Here is a 22,272-nt window from a genome sequence, read left to right as displayed (position 1 = left end):
ACTTAACAAAGACATTTATTTCTGCATATGAGTTTAAGTTATTTTCCAGTGTTGTTTCATTTCACCATAAATGAATTCTTTCACTATTTCTTGTAGACCAGTCCTAGTGGTAACAAGCTCCCTGAGTTTATTATTTTTTTAATCTGGTTATATCTTAATTTCTCCCTGATTCTTGGAGGACAGTTTTTCTGAATATAGAAGTCTTAGTTGATGACTTTTTTGTTTCAACATTACAAATATATCATCCCACTGCCTTCTGGCCTCCCTCAATTCTGATGAGAGATCAGTTGATAATCTTATTGAGGATGATCCCTTGTATGTGTTAATTCTTTCACTGCTTTTAAGATTCTCTCATTGTGACTTTCAGTAGTTTGATTATGGTGTGTTTCAGTGTAGATCTCTTTGACTTTAAAGTACTTGGATGTTTTTGGATTTGAAGATTCATGTCTTTCTTCAAATTTGGGAAGTTTTCAGCCCTTAGTTCTTCTAATAATCTTCCTGCTCCTTTCTCTCTTTTCTCTTTTTGTTTGATTCCTATAATCCATATGTTGGTTCACTTGATGGTGTCTTATAGGTCTCTTAGGCCTGTTCCTTTTCTTCATGCTTTTTTTTTTTTTTCTGTTCCCCATACTGGATTTTGAGGGCATTGTACACCACGTTTGACTATACTGCTTAGACCCATTTACTGTATGGTATCCCATCAATCTGCTAGTTCTGAGTGGATAGAAGAGTAAGAGAAGGCTCTGCAACAAGTCCAGGACGCAGTGCAGGCTGCATTGCCATTTACAGATATAGTGATATTTGAGGTGCATATAGCAAATAGGAATGCTACATGGAGCCTCTGTCAAGTTCCAATAGGAGAGCACAATCCAGAACCCTAGTATTTTGGAGCAAAGCAAGGCTCTCTTCTCCAGACTACCATTCTCCCTTTGAGAAACAGCTTCGGGCTTGCTATTAAACCCTGGTTGAGATGGACCATAGATATCAAGAATTCATGCAAGCTGAGGCACCCGTAATGAACTGGGAGTTATCTGACTTACCAAGCTGTCAGGTTGGGCGTGTCCAGCACAATTCATCTTCAAGTGGAATGGTGTTGAGATGGGGCTTGAGCACTAGAAAGGTTCAAAAGGCTCTACAAAGATGCAGGAGCAGGTGTTTCAGATCCCTTTGACACCCATTTCTGCTGCATTGCCTTAGCTGTCCTTTAGCCTACTAAGGAATTCCTTATGACAGGTTAACAGAGGAGGAAAAATATTGGCCTATGAGGAGAAATATTCCCAAGTATCAAGAGATATTTGCCCACTTTTCTGATATAGAGGTGGCAAGAAGTACTGATGTACATGGATTCATGGTCAGTGTCTAATGGTTTTGCTGGTTGGCCAGGGGGATTGTAGAGAACAAGATTGAAAAAGCAGTGTCAAGGAAATCTGGGGAAGAAATATTTAACTAGACCTCTGAGAACAGGCACAGAATAGGAGGATATTATTGTCCCATGTGAATGTTCACCAAAGGGAATCCACTGCAGAGGATGTTTCAGTAATCAGGTGGACAAATTGACACATTCTATGGATCATAGAACTAATGGATTGGTTGGCCTTTTTCTTCAGGCATCCTTGTTCTCACTTAATGGAAATAGATATAAAGTGGCCATGGTGTCGGAGGGAGGCTCTGCATAGACTCAGCAACATGGACTCCCTCTGATCAATTGGGCACCACCAGTCTGACTTTCTAACATATCAAGGACAAAATCTTATGCAGACCTCTTGATTTGACACCCTTCTCTGGGCAGCCCAGCCTGCCAGCTAGTAACAGATTGATTACATTGTACATCTTTTATAAGGAAGGGGAAGCAATTTGTCATCACTCAAATAGACATATATTCTGTATATAGATTTGCCTTCCTTGCCTGTAAATATTTCTGGCTATCTCTGGATAGAATGTGTTATTTACTCTCATGGTATTGGTTATGTGTTGAACTGTGTTCCCCTCAAAATTCTCTTGAAGTCCTAACCCCCAAAATGAGATCTTATTTGGTAATAGGGTTATTGCAGATGTAATTAGGTAGGTTAAGATGAGGTCATTAGGGTGGGACCTGACCCAATATGACTGGTGTCCTTATAAAAGGGGAAATTTGGACTCAGACGTGCATACACATGCTCCTCATCCCCCAAACTTTGAGATCTGCTCGTTAGCAATCTTATTTACCAAAGGAGGAGTATGCTCCCAAAGGACATAGCAATAGTTTCACTGATTTGGAAATTAAGGCTTCCACCTGCCCATCCTGGGCTTCTCATGCCACTAAATAGGCAGAGTGTTTCACTCTTTGGTTGAAATGACTGATCTTGATTACCAAGGTAAAATTGAATTGTTATTATACAATGAGAGCAGAAAGGATTATGCCTGCAGACTAGTGAATTCTCTGGGCTATCTCTTATTCTGACAACATCCACTATTAAAACTTATTGAAATTTTGGGACTTCCCTGGCGCCCCAGTGGTTAAGATTCTGTGCTTCCAATGCAGGGGGCGCAGGTTCTACCCCTGGTCGGGGAATGAAGATCCCACATTCCGCACATGGCCAAAAAAAAAATTAAAAATTAACAAAAATAACAGAAAGACAACAGATCTAATAATCAGATATTCAGCTAAAGAGCCCAATAGGTTGATGTTTGGATTGAAGGTTGGGGTAACATGAAATTGGTTGTGGAAGAAGGAATTATAAATACCAACTGCAAACTCATGATCAGTTACAAAAGTGACAACTATAGCAAGTATGCATATTTTCTGCATTGATGTCTGTGTGTTCTTTTCTTTCTCTCTTCTCCTTTCACCTTACTAGTCTAAACTGTTTATAGTAGTTAAAGTTTCAATTTCAGGTTTCAGGTCAGACTGTACTTAATTTTAAGGATAATTAATATTTCCTAGTAATGAATACCATGAGTGTTGCCCAGAGAGTGATACAATGAATATACAGTGATTTTCTGTCTCACCATTTTAGGTAGAAGCTAACAGCATCTTTTCTTGTTTGAAGAATAGCTATATATTGGTAGATGAAAGGATAAATTTGTTACTGCTGAATGGAAGGTCGACTACGTCTAGAAGGATGGACACAGATGCAGAATAGCCAAGGGCGGACTGTGCTAGTTTATAAGATATTTCAGCTTCTAACCCCCTTGTGTTAGTCAGGTTTATCTGGAGAAACAAAAACAATATTTGTAAAGTGATCTATCATAAGAACTTGGTTCACATGATTATAGAAGCTGAGAAGTCCTATGCTCTGTTGTCTGTAAGCTGGAGGCCCAAGAAGGCTGGGGGTAGTTCCAGTCTCAGTCTGAAGGCCTGAGAATGAAGAGAGCTGATGGTGTAAGTCTCAGCCTGAGGCCAGGAGAAGACACATGTCTAAGCTCAAGAGGTCAGGCAGAGAGAGTGAATTCTCCCTTTCTTCACCTTTTTGTTCCAGTTAGGCCCTCAACAGATTGGATGATGTCCACTCATATTAGGGAGGGCCATCTGCTTTACTCAGTCTGTCGACTCAAATACAGTCTCATCTGGAAACACCTTCACAGGCACACCCAGAAATAATGTTTAACCAAGCATCTGAGCACCCCGTGGCCTTGTCAAGGCGACTTTTGAAAGTAACTGTCAGTCACACACACCCTTATATATTCTGCTTTGTAATGTTGGAGATGAAACTCTTCAAGCCATGTTTCTGTCGATGGACAGTTGAGTTGTTTCCATCTTTTGGCTATTGTGAATGATACTGCAGTGAACATTGGTGTGGAAGTATGAGTCCTGGCTTTCAGTTCTCTTGGATATATACCTAGGAGTTATCAGCCAGGTCATGTGATACTCTTTATTAAACTTTTGAGCAATCCTCAAACCATTTTCCACAGCACCATCTTACGTTCCAACTACAAGTGCACTGGGGTTTCAGTTTCTCCACACCTGTGCTAACACTTATCTTCCTTTTCTGTTTGTTTGTTTCTGTTTTTACTATAGCCATCCTAACTGGATGTGAAGTGGTATGTCGTTGTGGTAATAATTTGCATTTCTCTAATGACTTTGGAAATCTTTTCATGTACTTATTGACCATCTGTATATCTTCTTTGCAAAATTGTCTATTCAAGCCCTTTGTCCATATTTGAATTGGGTTGTTTGTTTTCTGTTGTTGAGTTGTAGGACTTCTGTATATATTCTGAATATTGAACTCTTATCAGATATATGATTTCAAACATTTTTCCCATTCTGTGGATTGTCTTTTCATTCTCTTTATAGTGTCTTTTGATACACAAAGGTTTTTAATTTTGATGGTCAGCTTTATCGATTTTTTCTTTTGTTGCCTGGTCTTTTGGTGTGATATCCAAGAAATTATTGCCAAGTTAAATGTCATTAAGATTTTGTACAGTTATCTTCTATGAGTTTTAAAGTTTTAGCTCTTAACTCCGGATTTGATTTATCAAAGATTGAACTTTTGTGTGTTGTGTAAGAGACGGGTCAGATTTATTCTTTTGCATGTGGATATTCAGTTTTTGTTCCACCACTTTTTGAAAAGAATATCCTTTCCTCCCACTGTCTTGGTATCATTGTAAAAAATCATTTGCCCATACATACAAGAATTTATTTCTGGGCTCTGTATTTGATTCAGTTTGTCTGTATTTTTTTCTTTAAGCCACAAAAATACTCTGGCGATTACTATAGCTTTGGGATAATTTTTAAAATGTGGAAATGTGCATCCTCCAGCTTTGTTCTTCTTTTTCAAGATTGTTTTGACTATTTCGGGTCCCTTGACATTCCATATGATTTTTAGGATGGATTTTTCTATTTCTGCAAAGAGTTGCCATTTGGATTTTGATAGGATTATCTTGAATCTGTTGATAGATTTTCATCTTAACAGTATTAAGTCTTCCAGCAAATGGGATATCTTTCTATTTATTTATATCTTCTTTAATTTATTTCATCAGTGTTGTATAGTTATCCGTGTAAAAATCTTTAGCCTCCTTGGTTAAATTTATTTCTAAGTATTTTTTCATTTTTATGCCATTGTAAATGGAATTGTTTTATTAAATTCATTTCAGATTGTTCATTGCCAATGTATAGAAATGCAACTAATTTTTGTGTGTTGAATTTGTATCCTGTAACTTTGCTGAATTCTTTTATTAGCTCTAACAGTCTTTTTGTTTAATCTTTAGAATTTCTACATATAAATTCATGTCATCTTCAAACACAGATCATTTTACTTCTTCCTTTCCAATCTGGATGCCTCTTATTTATTTGCTTACCTAATTGCAATGCTAGAACTTCCAGTAAAATGTTGAATAGCAGTGGTTAAAGTGAGCATCCTTGTCTTGTTCCTGATATTAGAGAGAAATCTTTCAGTCTTTCAACCTTAAGTATGATATTAGGTATAGATTTTTCATTAAAAGGGCATTGAGGAACTGCTGTCGCTTCCTAATTTGTTGAATGTTTTTATCATGAAACTGTGTTGGATTTTGTCAGATGTCTTTGCTGTGTCAATTGAGATGATCGTGTGGTGTTTTCCCTTTTTCCTATTGATGTGATGTATTACACTGATTTTTTTATCCTGAGACACCCTTGCATTCCTGGGATAAATCCCACTTAGTAATGATGTATAATCCTTTTAATATGCCGTTGGATTCAGTTTTTTAGTATTTTTGCATCTATATACATAGGGAATCTGTAACTTTACTTTCTCATTGTAACTTTATCTGGCTTGGTTTTCAGTAATTCTGACTTCATAAAATGTGTTAGGAAGTATCCCTTTCTCTTCTATTTTTTGGAAGAGTTTGGAAGGGATTGGTATTAATTCTTTAAATGTTTGGAAGAATCCAACAGTGAAGCCATCTGCTTTAATGTGCAAATCCCTATTGACATACGATTTTGTGCATCTTTTCATATTCTTATTTTGCATCCGTATATTATCTTTAGTGTGGTGTCTGTACATATGTTTTCCTCATTTTTATTTGAGTTATTTTCTCATTTCTGAGTTTTAAGGGTTCTTTGTATATTTTGGATAAATTCCTTTATCAGATATATCTTTTAAAATTTTTTTATTGGATTATAGTTGATTTACAATGTTGTGTTTCAGGTGTACAGCAAAGTGAATCAGTTGTACATATATCCACCTTTTTTTTAGATTCTTTTCCTGTATAGGCCATAATAGACTACTGAGTAGAGTTCCCTGTGCTATACAGCAGGTTCTTATTAGTTATCTATTTTATATATAGTAGTGTGTATATGTCAATCCCAATATCCCAATTTTATCCCTCTCTTCCTTTATCCCCTGGTAACCATAAGTTTGTTTTCTACATCTATGACTCTGCCTCTATTTTGTAAATAAGTTCATTTGTACTATCAGATATATCTTTTGAAAATAATTCCTCCCCATCTGTAGCTTGTATTCTCATTTTCCTGACAATGTATTTTGCACAGCAGAAGTTTTTGATTTTAATGAGTTCCAGCTTATCAATCGTTTCTCTCATAGATCATGCCTTTGGTGTTGTAACTAAATTTTCACCCCCATATTCAAGTTTATCTAGGGTTTCTCCAGTGTATAGGTCTTTTACATCCTTGGTTAAGTTTATTCCTTGTATTTTATTTCTTTTTTTCTGATGTGATTCTACTTTATTTAAAAAAATTTTTAAATAAATCTTTATTGGAGTATAATTTCCTCATAGTACTGTGTTAGTTTCTGTTGTACAACAAAGTGAATCAGCCATATGCATACATATATCCCCATATCCCCTCCCTCTTGTGGGATTGGTTTTTACTTTCTCTTTCTGATGTGTTATTGTTAGTGTAAGGAAATGCAACAGATTACTGTATATTAATCTTGTATCTTGCTACGTTTCTGAATTCATTTACTGGTTCTAACATTTTTTGTGAGGAGATGTTAGGGTTCTCCATATAGAGTATCATGTCATCTGCAGATAGTTACAGTTTTACCTCTTCCCTTCGAATTTGGATACGTTTTATTTCTTTTTCTTGACTGATTTCTGTGATTAGTACTTCCAGTACTATGTTGAATAAACATGGTGAGAGTGGGCATCCTTGTCCTGTTCCTGATTTAGTGGGAAGGCTTTCAGATTTTCACCACTGAGTATTCGTTTGGCTGGAGGTTTGCAGTAAATGACTTGTATTATGTTGAGGTAGTAAATGACTTGTATTATGTTGAGATATTTCCTCCCTATACCCACTTTGGTGAGAGTTTTTTATCATGAATGGATGTTAAATTTTGTCAAATGCTTTTTGTGCATTTGTTGAGAGCATCATGTGTTTTTTATCTTTCATTTTGTTAATGTGGTGTATCACATTGATTGATTTGCATATGTTTAATCATCCTTGTGCCCCTGGAATGAATCCACCTTGATCATGGTGTATGATCCTTTTTATGTATTGTTAGATTAGGTTTGCTAATAGTTTGTTGAGGATTTTGCATCTATATTCATCAGAGATATTGGCCTGTAATTTTCTTTTTTGGTAGTGTCTTTGTCTGATTTTGGTATCAGGGTGATGGTGGCTTCACAGAATGAATTTGGGAGTGTTCCCTCCTCTTCAATTTTTGTAATAATTTGAGAAGAATAGGTTTAAGTTCTGCTTTGTATGTTTGGTAGAATTCCCTAGTGAAAACTGCCAGTCCTGGACTTTGGTTTGGAGAGAGTTTTTTAAAATTACAGATTGTATTTCACTTCTAGTGATCAGTCTATTCATTTTATATATTTCATCTTGACTCAGTTTTGGCAGGCTGTATATTTCTAGAAACTTCTCCATTTCTTCCAAGTTGTCCAATTTGTTGGCATGTAACTGTTCATAGTATTCTCTTTTGATTTTATGTATTTCTGTGGTATTCATTGTTGTTTCTCCTCTTTCATTTCTTATTTTATTTGAGTCCTCCCTCTTTTCTTCTGGGTGAGCCTGGCTAGAGATTTGTCAATTTTGTTGGCCTTTTCAAAAAGCCAGCTCTTTGTTTTACTGATCTTTTCTATTGTTTTTCTGGAACTGTATTTAATTTAATTCCTCTCTGATCTTTATTATTTCCTCCCTTCTGCTGACTTTGGGTTTTGTTTTTCTTTTTCTATTCTTTCAGGTGGTAAATTAGGTTGCTTATTTTGGGTTTTTCTTGTTTAGTGAGGAAGGCTGATATTGCTGTGAACTTCCCTCATTGAACTTCTTCTGCTGCATCCCATAGATTTTATAAGGTTATATTTCCATTTTTTTTGTCTTGAGGTATTTTCTGATTTATTCTTTGATTTCATCATTGACCCATAGGTTTTTTAGTAGCATGTTTTTTGCTCTCCATGTTCCTTCTTTTCTCATTTTTCTTTCTGTGATCTATTTCTAGTTTCATACTGTTGTAGTCAAAAAAGATAATAATCTTGAAATAATCTTGAAATAATTTCTATCCTCTTAAATTTGTTGAGGTTTGTTTTGTGGCCTAGTATGTCGTCTATGTTAAAGAACATTCCATGCAGACTTGAAAAATGCATATTCTGTTTTTTCTTTTTGGTTTTTTTTTAAATTGGATGTAATGTCCTATAGATATCAATTAAGTCCAATTGTATTGTATCATTTAGGACCTCTGTTGCCTTTTGGATTTTCTATCTAGATGATCTATACATTGATGTCAGTGGAGTGCTAATGTCTCCTAATATTATTATATTCCTGACAATATCTCCCTTTCTCTGATAATATTTGTTTTATATATTTAAGTCCTCCCATGTTGGGTGCATGTATGTTAACAAGTATAATATCCTCTTCTTGTATTTATCCCATATCATTACATAATATGCTTCTTTTTTCTTGTTTTTTAATTGATTTTTATTGGAGTGTAGTTCTTTTTTTTATGACCTTTTCTTAAAGTCTATCTTGTCTAATATGAGTATTGCTACCACTGCTTTCTTGTTGTTTCCATTTGCATGAAATATGTTTTTCCATTCCTCTCTTTCCATCTATGTGTGTCTTTTGCCCTGAAGTTAGTTTCTTGTAGGCAGCCTATTGTAGGCTCTTGTTTTGTTATCCAACCTGCCACTTTAAGTCTTTTGATCAGAGCATTTAATCTTTTGACATTTAAAGTAATTATTGGTAGGTATGTATTTATTGTCATTTTAATCTTTGTTTTCCAGTTGTTTCTGTAGTTCTTTTTTGTTCATTCCTTCTTCTTTTTGTTTTTCCTTTTGTGGTTTAATGATTTTCTTTTGTACTATGCTTGAGTTCTTTTCTTTTTGGTTTTATGAATCTTTTGTATCTTTTTGATTTGAGGTTACGATGGAGTTCAAGTATGTTGACCCATAGTTATATCTACTTGCTTTAAACTGATAGTCATATATGTTCAAACACATTCTAAAAGATCTACATTATTATACTTCCCTCCCCCATATTTTGTGATTTTGATGTCCTATTTTATATCTTCACACTTATCCTTTTGCGTTAATCGTGGTTATAATCACATTTACAAAAATTTTTTGATCTTCAGTCCTTTTATATATTTACGTTTCCTTTTGTGTTTTTCCCTTTCTTCTTTTCTTTTTTCCCTTTTCTTCTTTTCAATTTAGAGAAGACCCTTCAATACTTCTTTTAGGGTAGATATAATATTGCTGAATTATTTTAGTTTTTGCTTGTCTGAGAAATTCTTTATCTCTCCTTCTGTTCTAAATGATAAATCTTGCTGGATAGAGTATCCTAGGCTTCAGATTTTTTCCCTTTCAGGACTTTGAATATATCATGCCACTCCCTTCTGGCCTGCAGACTTTCTGCAGAGAAACAGATGATAGACATATGAAGGTTCCCTTGTAATTGACTCTTTATCTCTTGCTGACTTAGAATTCTCTCTTTATCTTAAACTTTTGCCATTTTAATTATGACATGTCTTGATGTGCGTGTGTTTAGGTTCATCTTTTGGGACCCTCTCTGCTTCCTGTATTTGGACATGTTTCCTTCTTTTGGTTTGGGAAGTTTTAAGCCATAATTTCTTCAAATATATTTTCAATCCCCTTCTCTCTCTCCTACTTCTGGAACTCCTATTATGCTTTGTATTATTCCATAGAACTTACACGTTGCTTTCTTTTTTTTTAATTGGTCTTTCTGTCTGCTCTTCTGATGGGGTGTTTTCCATTATTCTATCTTCCAGGTTACTTATATGCTCTTCTGTGTCATTTAGTTTGCTTTTTATTGCTTCTAGATTGGTTTTTATCTCAGAAATTGAACTAATTTTGCTTGGTTCATCTTTGTAGTTTTTAGTTTCTTGTTACTGTGATCTGCATTTCTATCAATAATCTTTCTTAAATCCTTTAGCATTTTTATTACCTCCTTTTAAATTTGGGATCTAGTAGACTGATGAGGTCTTTTTCATTATTCTTTCAGGGGATTTCTCTTGTTCTTTCAATTGCAAGTAGTTCCTCTGCTTTTTCATTTAACTTTAATTTCCCTTTCTCTATGAATTTAGGAGAAATAGTTATGTCCTGTGGACTCAAAGGGGTGTTTTTATGTTGGAGCATTCACGTGTAGAATGTGTGTGTCCAGTATTATTGGTGCGAGGGCTGGTTTTGATTTGGATGCGAGCTGCGTCTTTCCTCAGGGTGTGCTAACCATTATACTCTTGATGGGGGTGTGATTGGTGTCGTGGTGTGTAGAGTCTGTGTTGCATGAGATACAGGGATTCCTCTTTGCTCTTTCATTGTCACTGCTCTGCCCTGGTTCCGCCTGGATCACACCTCAGGTGCCCCAGACTGTCTCTGCATAGCTAGATCGAATCTTTGCACTGATCTCGTTTGAAGCTGTGGTGTGGATTGAATGGAGATGGGGTGTTCACCCCTTCAGATTGGGAAGTGTGGTGAGGCAGCAGCTGCCAAAGCAGGGCTCTCTCTGCCCTGATTGTTAGCAAACCAGTACGTGTGCATTCCTTGTGAGTAGAGCCTAGGCTTCTCCAACCCTTCTATCTGTCTTAGCAGATTTCCCAGAAGGCTAGGGGGCTTTTCTCTTCTATGCGGGACTCTAGGTCTGGGATGCCCAGGTTTTGAGTCCAACTGCTCCCTCCCCATGGCAAGTGTCCACCATGTGGACCTTCTCTTCCTTACAGATTTCTCCCAGGGGCACCAGTCCCAAACTGATGCCCGTTTTTTTCCCCTTCCAACTAGGTTATGTGGAGATCTTTCTTGTAGCTTTAGTTGTATAGGAGACCTTCTGCCAGTTTCCAGTTACTTTTTTGTGAGAATTGTTCCACATGTAGGTGTTTTTTTGATGTGTTTGTGGGGGGAGGTGAGCTTCATGTTCTCTTTCTCTGCCATTGTGATCCCCCTCGTAATGGTATTATGATATTCTTTTCTTATAGGAAATGTATTTAGTAGAGGTTTTGTTTCTGTATAATATAAAAGGATTTTGATTAACTTAAATAATATTAGAATGCATTTTGAAATTTTTATCTCTGAAAGGCCATAACAGATACAACTTTATGGAATTCATGTATAATTTTTAATATTGATGATAACACTGTATATTCTGGTTGCAACTAGTAGCACTATTCCTTCCTTTTTTTTTTCACACACACACACTGTATTTTATTTTTACAAGAGGTAAACTGACACCAAGCATTGTAAATGGGTGACCACAACAAAAGCAACAATGATTGCAATTACCAAACATGAAACACACTCATACTATATCATAATATTGACATTCAGTCCAGTAATCCTCCACTGTAACATCTCCTTTACTTTGCAGTGAAAATTGATTTGTATATTTTTTGCCTCTGAGTCCTTCTGGGATTTTTTTTAATTCAAGCAGAAAGTCACAAAAATTATAATCAGCTTCATCAGTTCACTCAGTCCCATGTAATTAATTTTTTTCATATTGATCTTTGTTAGCACTTTTATGAATTCATCAGTTTTTCATTAGAGTTCTGAAAATGCTTATTCATTCAGTTCAGCAGTATAGTCAGTTACCAGAAACCTGTACTTGCCAGAGTCTTTTCCATGAATTCCTTGAAGATGAAACCCTTTTATAGGAACATTTTTGCAAAAGCATCAGAGTACACCCAGAACTGTCTGTAAATGACAAAAGACTTAAAAATGACCACGGTTAAAGATTTGATGAAAGTTCATAATAATGCAATGGACAAGGAAATTAAGTTATTTCTGAGATATACGTTTTAAAGTAATAACTAGAATTATGACTTATAACATTATATCAGAACATATAAGATTTTTAGAAATTTCATGTAATGTCTGAGACATTTATATTAACATATTTCCATACAAATAACCCAAACAAACTTTAGTATTAGTTGTCTTTTTGTTTGTTTGTTTGTTTGTTTTATTATACTGCAGGTTCTTATTAGTCATCAATTTTATACACATCAGTGTATACATGTAAATCCAAATCTCCCAATTCAGCACACCACCACCCCCACCCCACCGCGGTTTTGCCCCCTTGGTGTCCATATGTTTGTTCTCTACATCTGTGTCTCAACTTCTGCCCTGCAAACTGGTTCATCTGTACCATTTTTCTAGGTTCCACATACATGCATTAATATACGATATTTGTTTTTCTCTTACTTCACTCTGTATGACAGTCTCTAGATCCATCCACGTCTCAACAAATGACTCAATTTCATTCCTTTTTATGGCTGAGTAATATTCCATTGTATATATGTACCACAACTTCTTTATCCATTCGTCTGTCGATGGGCATTTAGGTTGCTTCCATGACCTGGCTATTGTAAATAGTGCTGCAATGAATATTGGGGTGCATGTGTCTTTTTGAATTATGGTTTTCTCTGTGTATATGCCCAGTAGTGGGATTGCTGGATCATATGGTAATTCTATTTTTAGTTTTTAAAGGAACCTCCATACTGTTCTCCATAGTGGCTGTATCAATTTACATTCCCACCAACAGTGCAAGAGGGTTCCCTTTTCTCCACACCCTTTCCAGCATTTGTTGTTTGTAGATTTTCTGATGATGCCCATTCTAACTGGTGTGAGGGGATACCTCAGTGTAGTTTTGATTTGCATTTCTCTAATAATTAGTGACGTTGAGCAGCTTTTCATGTGCTTCTTGGCCATCTGTATGTCTTCTTTGGAGAAATGTCTATTTAGGTCGCCTGCCCAGTTTTGGATTGAGTTGTTTCTTTAATATTGAGCTGCATGAGCTATTTATATATTTTGGAGATTAATCCTTTGTCCCTTAATTCGTTTGCGAATATTTTCTCCCATTCTGAGGGTTGTCTTTTCGTCTTGTTTATGCTTTCCTTTGCTGTGCAAAAGATTTGAAGTTTCATTAGGTCCCATTTGTTTACTTTTGTTTTTATTTCCATTTCTCTAGGAGGTGGGTCAAAAAGGATCTTGCTGTGATTTATGTCAAAGAGTGTTCTTCCTGTGTTTCCACTAAGAGTTTTATAGTGTCCGGTCTGGCATTTAGGGCTCGAATCCATTTTGAGTTTATTTTTGTGTATGGTGTTAGGGAGTGCTCTAATTTCATTCTTTTAAATGTAGCTGTCCAGTTTTCCCAGCACCACTTATTGAAGAGACTGTCTTTTCTCCATTGTATATCTTTGCCTCCTTTGTCATAGATTAGTTGACCATAGGTGCGTGGGTTTATCTCTGGGATTTCTATCTTGTTCCATTGATCTATGTTTCTGTTTTTGTGCCAGTATCATATTGTCTTGATTACTGTAGCTTTGTAGTATAGTCTGAAGTCAGGGAGTCTGATTCCTCCAGCTCTGTATTTTTCCCTTAAGACTGCTTTGGCTATTCGGGGTCTTTTGTGTCTCCATAGAAATTTTAAGATGGTTTGTTCTAGTTTCGTAAAAAATGCCGTTGGTAATTTGATAGAGATTGCATTGAATCTGTAGATTGCTTTGGGTAGTATAGTCATTTTCACAATATTGATTCTTCCAATCCAAGAAAATGGTATATCTCTCCATCTGTTGGTATCATCATTAATTTCTTTCATCAGTGTCTTATAGTTTTCTGCATACAGGTCTTTCATCTCCTCAGGTAGGTTTATTCCTAAATATTTTCTTCTTTGTGTTGTAATGGTAAATGGGAGTATTTCCATAATTTCTCTTTCAGATTTTTCATCATTAGTGTATAGGAGCGCCAGAGATTTCTGTGCGTTAATTTTGTATCCTGCTACTTTACCAAATTCATTGATTAGCTCTAGTAGTTTTCTGGTGGCCTTTTTACGATTCTCTATGTATAGTATCATGTCATCTGCAAACAGTGACAGTTTTATTTCTTTTCCGATTTGTATTTCTTTTTCTTCTCTGATTGCTGTGGCTAGGACTTCCAAAACTATGTTGAATTATAATGGTGACAGTGGACATCCTTGTCTTGATCCTGATCTTAGAGGAAATGCTTTCAGTTTTTCACCCTTGAGAATGATGTTTGCTCTGGGTTTGTCGTATATGGCCTTTATTGTTGAGGTAGGTTCCCTCTATGCCCACTTTCTGGAGAGTTTTTATCATAAATGGGTGTTGAATTTTGTCAAAAGCTTTCTCTGCATCTATTGAGATGATCATAGGGTTTTTCTCCTTCAGTTTGTTAATATGGTGTATCACTTTGATTGATTTGCATATATTGAAGAATCCTGGCATCCCTGGGATAAATCCTACTTGATCATGGTGTGTGATCCTTTTAATGTGTTGCTGGATTCTGTTTGCCAGTATTTTTTTGAGGATTTTTGCATCTATTTTCATCAGTGATATTGGTCTGTAATTTTCTTTTTTTGTAGTATCTTTGTCTGGTTTTGGTATCAGGGTGATGGTGGCCTCATAGAATGAGTTTGGGAGTGTTCCTTTCTCTGCAATTTTTTGGAAGAGTTTGAGAGGGATGGGTGTTAGCTCTTCTCTAAATGTTTTATAGAATTCACCTGTGAAGCCATCTGGTCCTGGACTTTTGTTTGTTGGAAGATTTTTTTTGTGTGTGTGGTACGCGGGCCTCTCACCGCTGCGGCCCCTCCGCCGTGCAGCACAAGCCCCAGATGTGCAGGCCCAGCAGCCACAGCCCACGGGCCCAGCCACTCCGTGGCACGTGGTACCCTCCCAGACCAGGGCTTGAACCCGCGTCCCCTGCATCGGCAGGCGGACCCCCAACCACTGCGCCACCAGGGAAGCACTGTTGGAAGATTTTTAATCACAGTTCATTACTTGTGATTGGTTTGTTCATGTTTTCTGTTTCTTCCTGGTTCAGTCTTGGAAGGTTATACCTTTCTAAGAATTTGTCCATTTCTTCCAGGTTGTCCATTTTATTGGCATAGTGTTCCTTATAGTAGTCTCTTAGGATGCTTTGTATTTCTGTGATGTCTGTTGTAACTTTTCCTTTTTCATTTCTAATTTTATTGATTTGAGTCTGCTCCCTCTTTTACTTGAGTCTGGCTAATGGTTTATCAATTTTGTTTATCTTGTAAAAGAACCAGCTTTTAGTTTTATTGATCTTTGCTATTGTTTTCTTTGTTTCTATTTCATTTATTTCTGTTCTGATCTTTATGATTTCTTTCTTTCTGCTAACTTTGGGTTTTGTTTGTTCTTCTTTCTCTAGTTCCTTTAGGTGTAAGGTTAGATTGTTTACTTGAGATTTTTCTTGTTTTTGAGTAGCCTTGTATAGCTATAAACTTCCCTCTTAGAACTGCTTTGCTGCATCCCATAGGTTTTGTATCATCGTCTTTTCATTGTCATTTGTCTCTAGGTATTTTTTGATTTCCTCTTTGATTTCTTCAGTGATCTCTTGGTTATTTAGTAATGTATTGTTTAGCCTCCATGTGTTTGTGTTTTTTACAGTTTTTTCCCTGTAATTCATTTCTAATCTCATAGCGTTGCGGTCAGAAAAGATGCTTGATATGATTTCAATTTCCTTAAATTTACTGAGGCTTGATTTGTGACCCAAGATGTGATCTATCCTGGAGAACGTTCCGTGCACACTTGAGAAGAAAGTGTAATCTGCTGTTTTGGATGGAATGTCCTATAAATATAAATTAAGTCTATCTGGTTTATTGTGTCATTTAAAGCTTCTGTTTCCTTATATATTTTCATTTTGTATGATCTGTCCATTGGTGTAAGTGAGAAGTCCCCCACTATTATTATGTTACTGTCGATTTCCTCTTTTATAGCTGTTAGCAGTTGCCTTATGTATTGAGGTGATCCTATGTTGGGTGCATATTGATTTATAACTGTTATTTCTTCTTGGATTGATCCCTTGATCATTATGTCGTGTCCTTCCTTTTGTCTTGTAACATTCTTTACTTTACAGTATATTTTATCTGATATGAGTATAGCTACTCCAGCTTTCTTTTGATTTCCATTTGCATGGAATATCTTTTTCCATCCCCTCGCTTTCAGTCTGTATGTGTCCCTAGGTCTGAAGTGGGTCTCTTGTAGACAGCATATATATGGGTCTTGTTTTTGTATCCATTCAGCAAGCCTGTGTCTTTTGGTTGGAGCATTTAATCCATTCACGTTTAAGGTAATTATCAATATGTATGTTCCTATGACCATTTTCTTAATTGTTTTGGGTTCCTTTTTCGTAGATCCTTTTCTTCTCTTGTGTTTCCCACTTAGAGAAGTTCCTTTAGCATTTGTTGTAGAGGTGGTTTGGTGGTGCTGAATTCTCTTAGCTTTTGCTTGTCTGTAAAGCTTTTGATTTCTCCATTGAATCTGAATGAGATCCTTGCTGGGTAATCTTGGTTGTAGTTTCTTCCCTTTCATCACTTGAAGTATGTCATGCCACTCCCTTCTGGCTTGTAGAGTTTGTGCTGAGAAATCAGCTGTTAATCTTATGGGAGTTCCTTTGTATGTTATTTGTCAGTTTTCCCTTGCTGCTTTTAATAATTTGTCTTTAATTTTTGCAATTTGATTACTATGTGTCTCAGCGTGTTTCTCCTTGGGTTTATCCCGTATGGGACTCGCCGCACTTCCTGGACTTGGGTGGCTATTTCTTTTCCCATGTTAGGGAAGTTTTCAACTATAATCTCTTCAGATATTTTCTCGGGTCCTTTCTCTCTCTCTTCTCCTTCTGGGTCCCCTATAATGAGAATGTTGTTGCATTTAATGTTGTCCCAGAGGTCTCTTAGGCTGTCTTCATTTCTTTTCAGTCTTTTTCCTTTATTCTGTTCCGCAGCAGTGAATTTCACCATTCTGTCTTTTGGGTCACTTATCTGTTCTTCTGCCTCAGTTATTCTGCTATTGATTCCTTCTAGTGTAGTTTTTATTTTAGTTATTGTATTGTTCATCTCTTTGTTTGTTCTTTAATTCTTCTAGGTTTTTGTTAAACATTTCTTGCATCTTCTCGATCTTTGCCTCCATTGTTTTTCTGAGGTCCTGGATCATCTTCACTATCATTATTCTGAATTCTTTTTCTGGAAGGCTGCCTATCTCCACTTCATTTAGTTGATTTTCTGGGGTTTTATCTTGTTCCTTCATCTGGTACATAGCCCTCTGCCTTTTCATCTTGTCTGTCTTTCTGTGAATGTGGTTTTTGTTCCACAGGCTGCAGGATTTTAGTTCTTCTTGCTTCTGCTCTCTGCCCTCTGAAGCACTATTCCTTCTTTAACAATGTTTCTTAAACTATGTTGACGTATATATTTATTTATTTGTGTGTGTGCACACATATTTCAAAGGCTCTGAAATATCATAATTGAGCTCTCCAGGATGAGCAGAGCTGTCTCGAGCAAGTCCAAAATGGCATGAGAGAACTGGTTTTATGATTTTTAATTTCAAATTCCACTTGTACATTGGTGGTATGTAGGAAAATGATTGACTTTTGTATATCAACCTTGTCTCTTGCAACCTTCCTATAATAATCACTTATAAGTTCCAGATTTTTTGTTGCTGTCAGTTCTTATGTTCTGCATGGATTATCATGTCAGCTGCAAACTAAGACAGTTTCATATCTTTCTTCTTAGTCTGTATGCCTCTTATTTCATTTTCTTACCTTACTGCATTAGCTAGGACTCCTAATATGATGTTGAAAAATAGTGGTTTGTGGGGACATCCTTGTCTTGTTCCTGATCTTAGTGGGAAACCTTCCAGTGTTTCACCAACAAGTGTGATGTTAGCTGCAGGTTTTTAGTAGATGTTTGTTCTTCTCTAAGTTTGTTGAGAGTTTTTATCATGAATCAGAGTTCATTTCTGTCAAATACTTTGTCTGAATCTACTGATATAATTATGTGATTTTTCTTCTTCAGCCTGTTGATGTGATGAATTACATTAACTTTCAAATGTTGAACCAACCTTGTGTACCCAAGGCATCATGGGTTTTTTAATTTCTTTTCTTTAAAATTTTAGAATTAAAAATGTTTCTTTGTTCTGCCATTACCTGCCTTTCATTGGAAATTTTAATATTTTTGTATATAAAGTAATTACTGATAGGACTTCTGCCATTTTCCAATTTGTTTTCTGTATGTCTTGTAGCTTTTTGTCCCTCATTTCCTCCATTACTGCTTTCTATTGTGTTTAGTTCATAATTTGGAGTGACAACTTTTGATTTCCTTTTCATTTCCTCATTTCCTTTTCTACAGATATTTTCTTTGTGGTTACTATGTGCATTACATAGAGCAACCCAAAGTTATAACATTCTAATTTGAATTGATATTAACTTAAATAGCATACAAAAATTCTACTCCTATGCAGTTCTATCCCCCATCCTTTATTGATGTCACAAATTATATCTTTATACACTGTATTCCCAATAATATAGCTGTATAATTATTTTTATACCTTTGTTTTTTAAATCCTGTAGAAAATAAAAAGTGGAGATACAAACCAAAATTACAATAATATTGACTTTTGTATTTGCCCATTTTTTACACTTAACAAAGATATTTATTTCTTCCTATAGGTTTAAGTTATTGTCCAACTTTCTTTCATTTCACCATGAATGTCTTCCTTCACTATTTCTTGTAGACCAGGTCTAGTGGTAACAAACTCCCTGAGTTTTTTTTTTTTAATCTGGGTATATCATAATTTTTGGAGCACAGTTTTTCTGAATATACAAATCTCAGTTGACAAGTTTTTTTATTTCAGCATTACAAGCGTATCATCCCACTGCCTTCTGGCCTGCCTGGATTCTGATGAGAGATCAGTTGATAATCTCATTGAGGGTCCCTTGCATGTGTTGATTTTCTCACTGCTTTTAAGATTCACTCATTGTGAATTTCAGTAGTTTGATTATAGTGTCTTTCAGTGATGATCTCTCTGAATTTAAAGTACTTGGATATTTTTGAGTTTTTTGGATTTGTAGATATATTGTCTTTCTTCAAATTTGGGAAGTTTTCAGCCCTTAATTTTTCCAATAATCTTTCTTCTCCTTTCTGTTTGACTCCCATAATCTATATGTTGGTCCACTTGATGGTGTCTCAGGTCTCTTGGGCCTATTCACTTTTCTTCATTTTTTTTCTTTCCGTACCTCAGACTGGATAATTTAAAATTTCCTGTCTTCATCTTTGCGGATTCTTTCCTCTGCCTGATCAGATAATTTGTTGAACCCTTCTAGTTAATTTTTTGTTTCAGTTGTTGTACTTTTCAGCTCCAAAATTTCTGTTTGGTTCCTTTCTATAATTTCTTTTTGTTGGTATTTGCATTTTGATCATACATTTTCCTGTTTTCCATTATTTCTTTGTCCATGTTTGTCTTCAGCTCTTTAAGCCTATTAAAAACAGTTATTTTAGTCTTTTTCTAGTATATCCAATGTCTTTAATTTCTCAGGGATAGTTAGTTTCAATTAATTTTGTTCCTTTCAATGCACCATACTTCCTGTTTCTTTGTATGCCCTGTGATTTTTTTTTTGTTGTTATCAAAAACTTGATGTTTGAATATTATAGTGTGGTATCACTGGAGATTAGATTCTTGCCTTTCTCCAGGGTTTGCTAGGGGCTTTATGTTTATTATAATTATTGAAGGCTGTAGTAGCCCATTTGTTTAGTTTCTTTTCCAATCTGTTTTTGAGAAGATGCATTCCTTGTCATGTGTTGTCACTGAGGTCTATGTTCCTTTAGCTCACGTTCACCTAATGTTTTCTGTTTGTTTTGTTTTTATTTTTTTTGTTTGTTTGATTTTTGCGGTATGCCGGCCTCTCACTGTTGTGGCCCCTCCTGTTGCGGAGCACAGGCTCCGGACGCGCAGGCTCAGCAGCCATGGTTCACGGGCCTAGCCGCTCCACAGCATGTGGGCTCTTCCTGGACCGGGGCACGAACCCGTGTCCCCTGCATTGGCAGGCGGACTCTCAACCACTGCGCCACCAGGGAAGCCCCTCACCTAATGTTTTGATAGAGATTTCTTTGAATGCCAGAAGCTTAAAAAAATAACTAAAAACAAGCAAACCAAAAAGAAAAAAAAGTCTTCCAATCTTTGCAGATTGAGTTCTGTGTTGGGCCCTCCTTCAATACCATGCTTGCGCTGAACTTAGGGATAACTGCGAAGTGAATATTTGGGGTCTCCTCAACACTTTTCTAAATATTTGTCATAATCTAGGCATGCACATAGCCTAGATTACCTAAATTACCCCATATACATGTTTTTGTTTTGGCTACTTTGGGTCTTTGTTGCTGTGCATGGGCTTTCTTTAGTTGCAGCAAGCGGGGGCTACTCTTTGTTTGCAGTGTGAGCGCTTCTCATTGTGGTGGCTTCTCTTGTTGTGGAGCATGGTCTCTAGGCACATGGGCTTCAGTAGTTGTGGCTTGTGGGCTCTAGAGCACAGGCTCAGTAGTTGTGGCACGCGGGCTTAGTTGCTCCGTGGCATGTGGGACCTTCCCGGAACAGGGCTCAAATCTGTGTCCCCTGCATTGGCAAGTGGATACTTAACCACTGCAGCACCAGGGAAGCCCTACGTGAGTTTTTTGAATGTCTTAATCTCCCAAAGAATGTCCCCCAGCTTTTCCTCCCATGCTTTAGGTATCTTGACTGTTATATATTTTGACTGTAACATTTCCCCCCAGGTGTTTGTGGATTGTTAGTTCTCCTTGCAGTATACTCAGTCAAAGCCAACTACTTATCTAGCCTGAGTTCTGAGTTAGGTAAAACAGAGATGAAATCCTTCTGTAAGTCCTTCAGGTATCCTATAGACAGGTTACAACATATATAAGCAATAATTTGTGGCTAGAGTCTGCTCTCCTCCCTCAGAACCAGACAGTAGGTACCCATAACACAGGCTAGCACTGTTTCAAGACTGCCCTATGCTGGAAAGGGGGTGGGACAACAGCAAGTAAAAATGCCACAAATATTTCCTAAAGTTTTCAACTTGCCTTTTTTTTTTTTTTTAAATTCAGCATGTTCTTGGTTGCTGTAAATCTTTGACTATTTTCCAGAGTTTTGACAAACTTCGTTTTGCAGTTTGTTTCTTGATGTTTCTGTGTGGGTATAAGAGGTTGGATCTGCCTACTCTGTCAATTTGCTGATGTCACCCTATATGCTTTTTCAATGGTTTACTTTTTCCTGACTATTACAGTAGTTTAAAAATATTTAAAAATCATAAATTGGTTTATTAAACTCACAATATTACTTTATTATAAAAATTTATTATCTTAATCATTTTTAACTGTACCATTTAGTACTGTTAAGTATATTCACAACAATATATTTCCCCCTCACCCAGCCTCTGGCAACCACCATTCTACTTTCTATTGCTACAAATTTGACTACTTTAGATACCTTATATAAGTGAAATCATACAGTATTTGTCTTTTTGTGACTGGTTTATTTCATTTAGCCTAATGTTCATCCATGTTGTAGCAAGTGACAGGATTTCCTTCTTTTTAAAGACTAAATAATATTCCATTATATGGCTAGACCACATTTTCTTTATTCATCTATCTACTGATGGATATTCATGTTGTTTCCCCCTCTTGGTTTTTATGAATATTGCTGCAATGAACATGGGTGTGCAAATATGTTTTAGTGATCTTGTTTTCAATTTGTGTATATACCCAGAAGTAGGATTGCTGAATCATAAGGTAATTTTATTTGTAATTTTTTAAAACAATTTAAAAATTTCTTGAGGAACTGTCATACTGTTTTCCATAGTGGCCCCACCATTTTACTTTCCCAGAAATAGGACATAAGGTTTCCAGTTTCTACACATCATCAATACTTGTTATTTTTTGTTTTTCCTACAGTGGCTTTCATAATGTGTATGAGATGATAGCTCATTGTGGTTTTGATTTGTATTCTCTAATGACTAGTGATGTTGAGTATAATTTCACAGCCTTGTTAGCCATTTGTACATCTTCTTTGGAGAAATATCTACTCAGGTCCCTTGCCCATATTTTAATTTCAT

General features: G+C 36.2%; 1 long non-coding RNA gene across 1 annotated transcript in view; it reads left to right on the top strand.

Annotated features, from left to right (window-relative positions):
* Positions 1–22,272, top strand: part of LOC137228196 (uncharacterized) — a 95,045-nt gene that overhangs the window by 47,232 nt on the left and 25,541 nt on the right. The gene's annotated exons all lie outside the window — the stretch shown is intronic.

The sequence above is a fragment of the Pseudorca crassidens genome, chromosome 7, assembly GCF_039906515.1.
Source record: "Pseudorca crassidens isolate mPseCra1 chromosome 7, mPseCra1.hap1, whole genome shotgun sequence".
NCBI classification, from domain to species: Eukaryota; Metazoa; Chordata; class Mammalia; order Artiodactyla; family Delphinidae; genus Pseudorca; species Pseudorca crassidens.
Note: the sequence above shows the minus strand (reverse complement) of the source record. Positions and strands in the feature narration are given on the sequence as shown.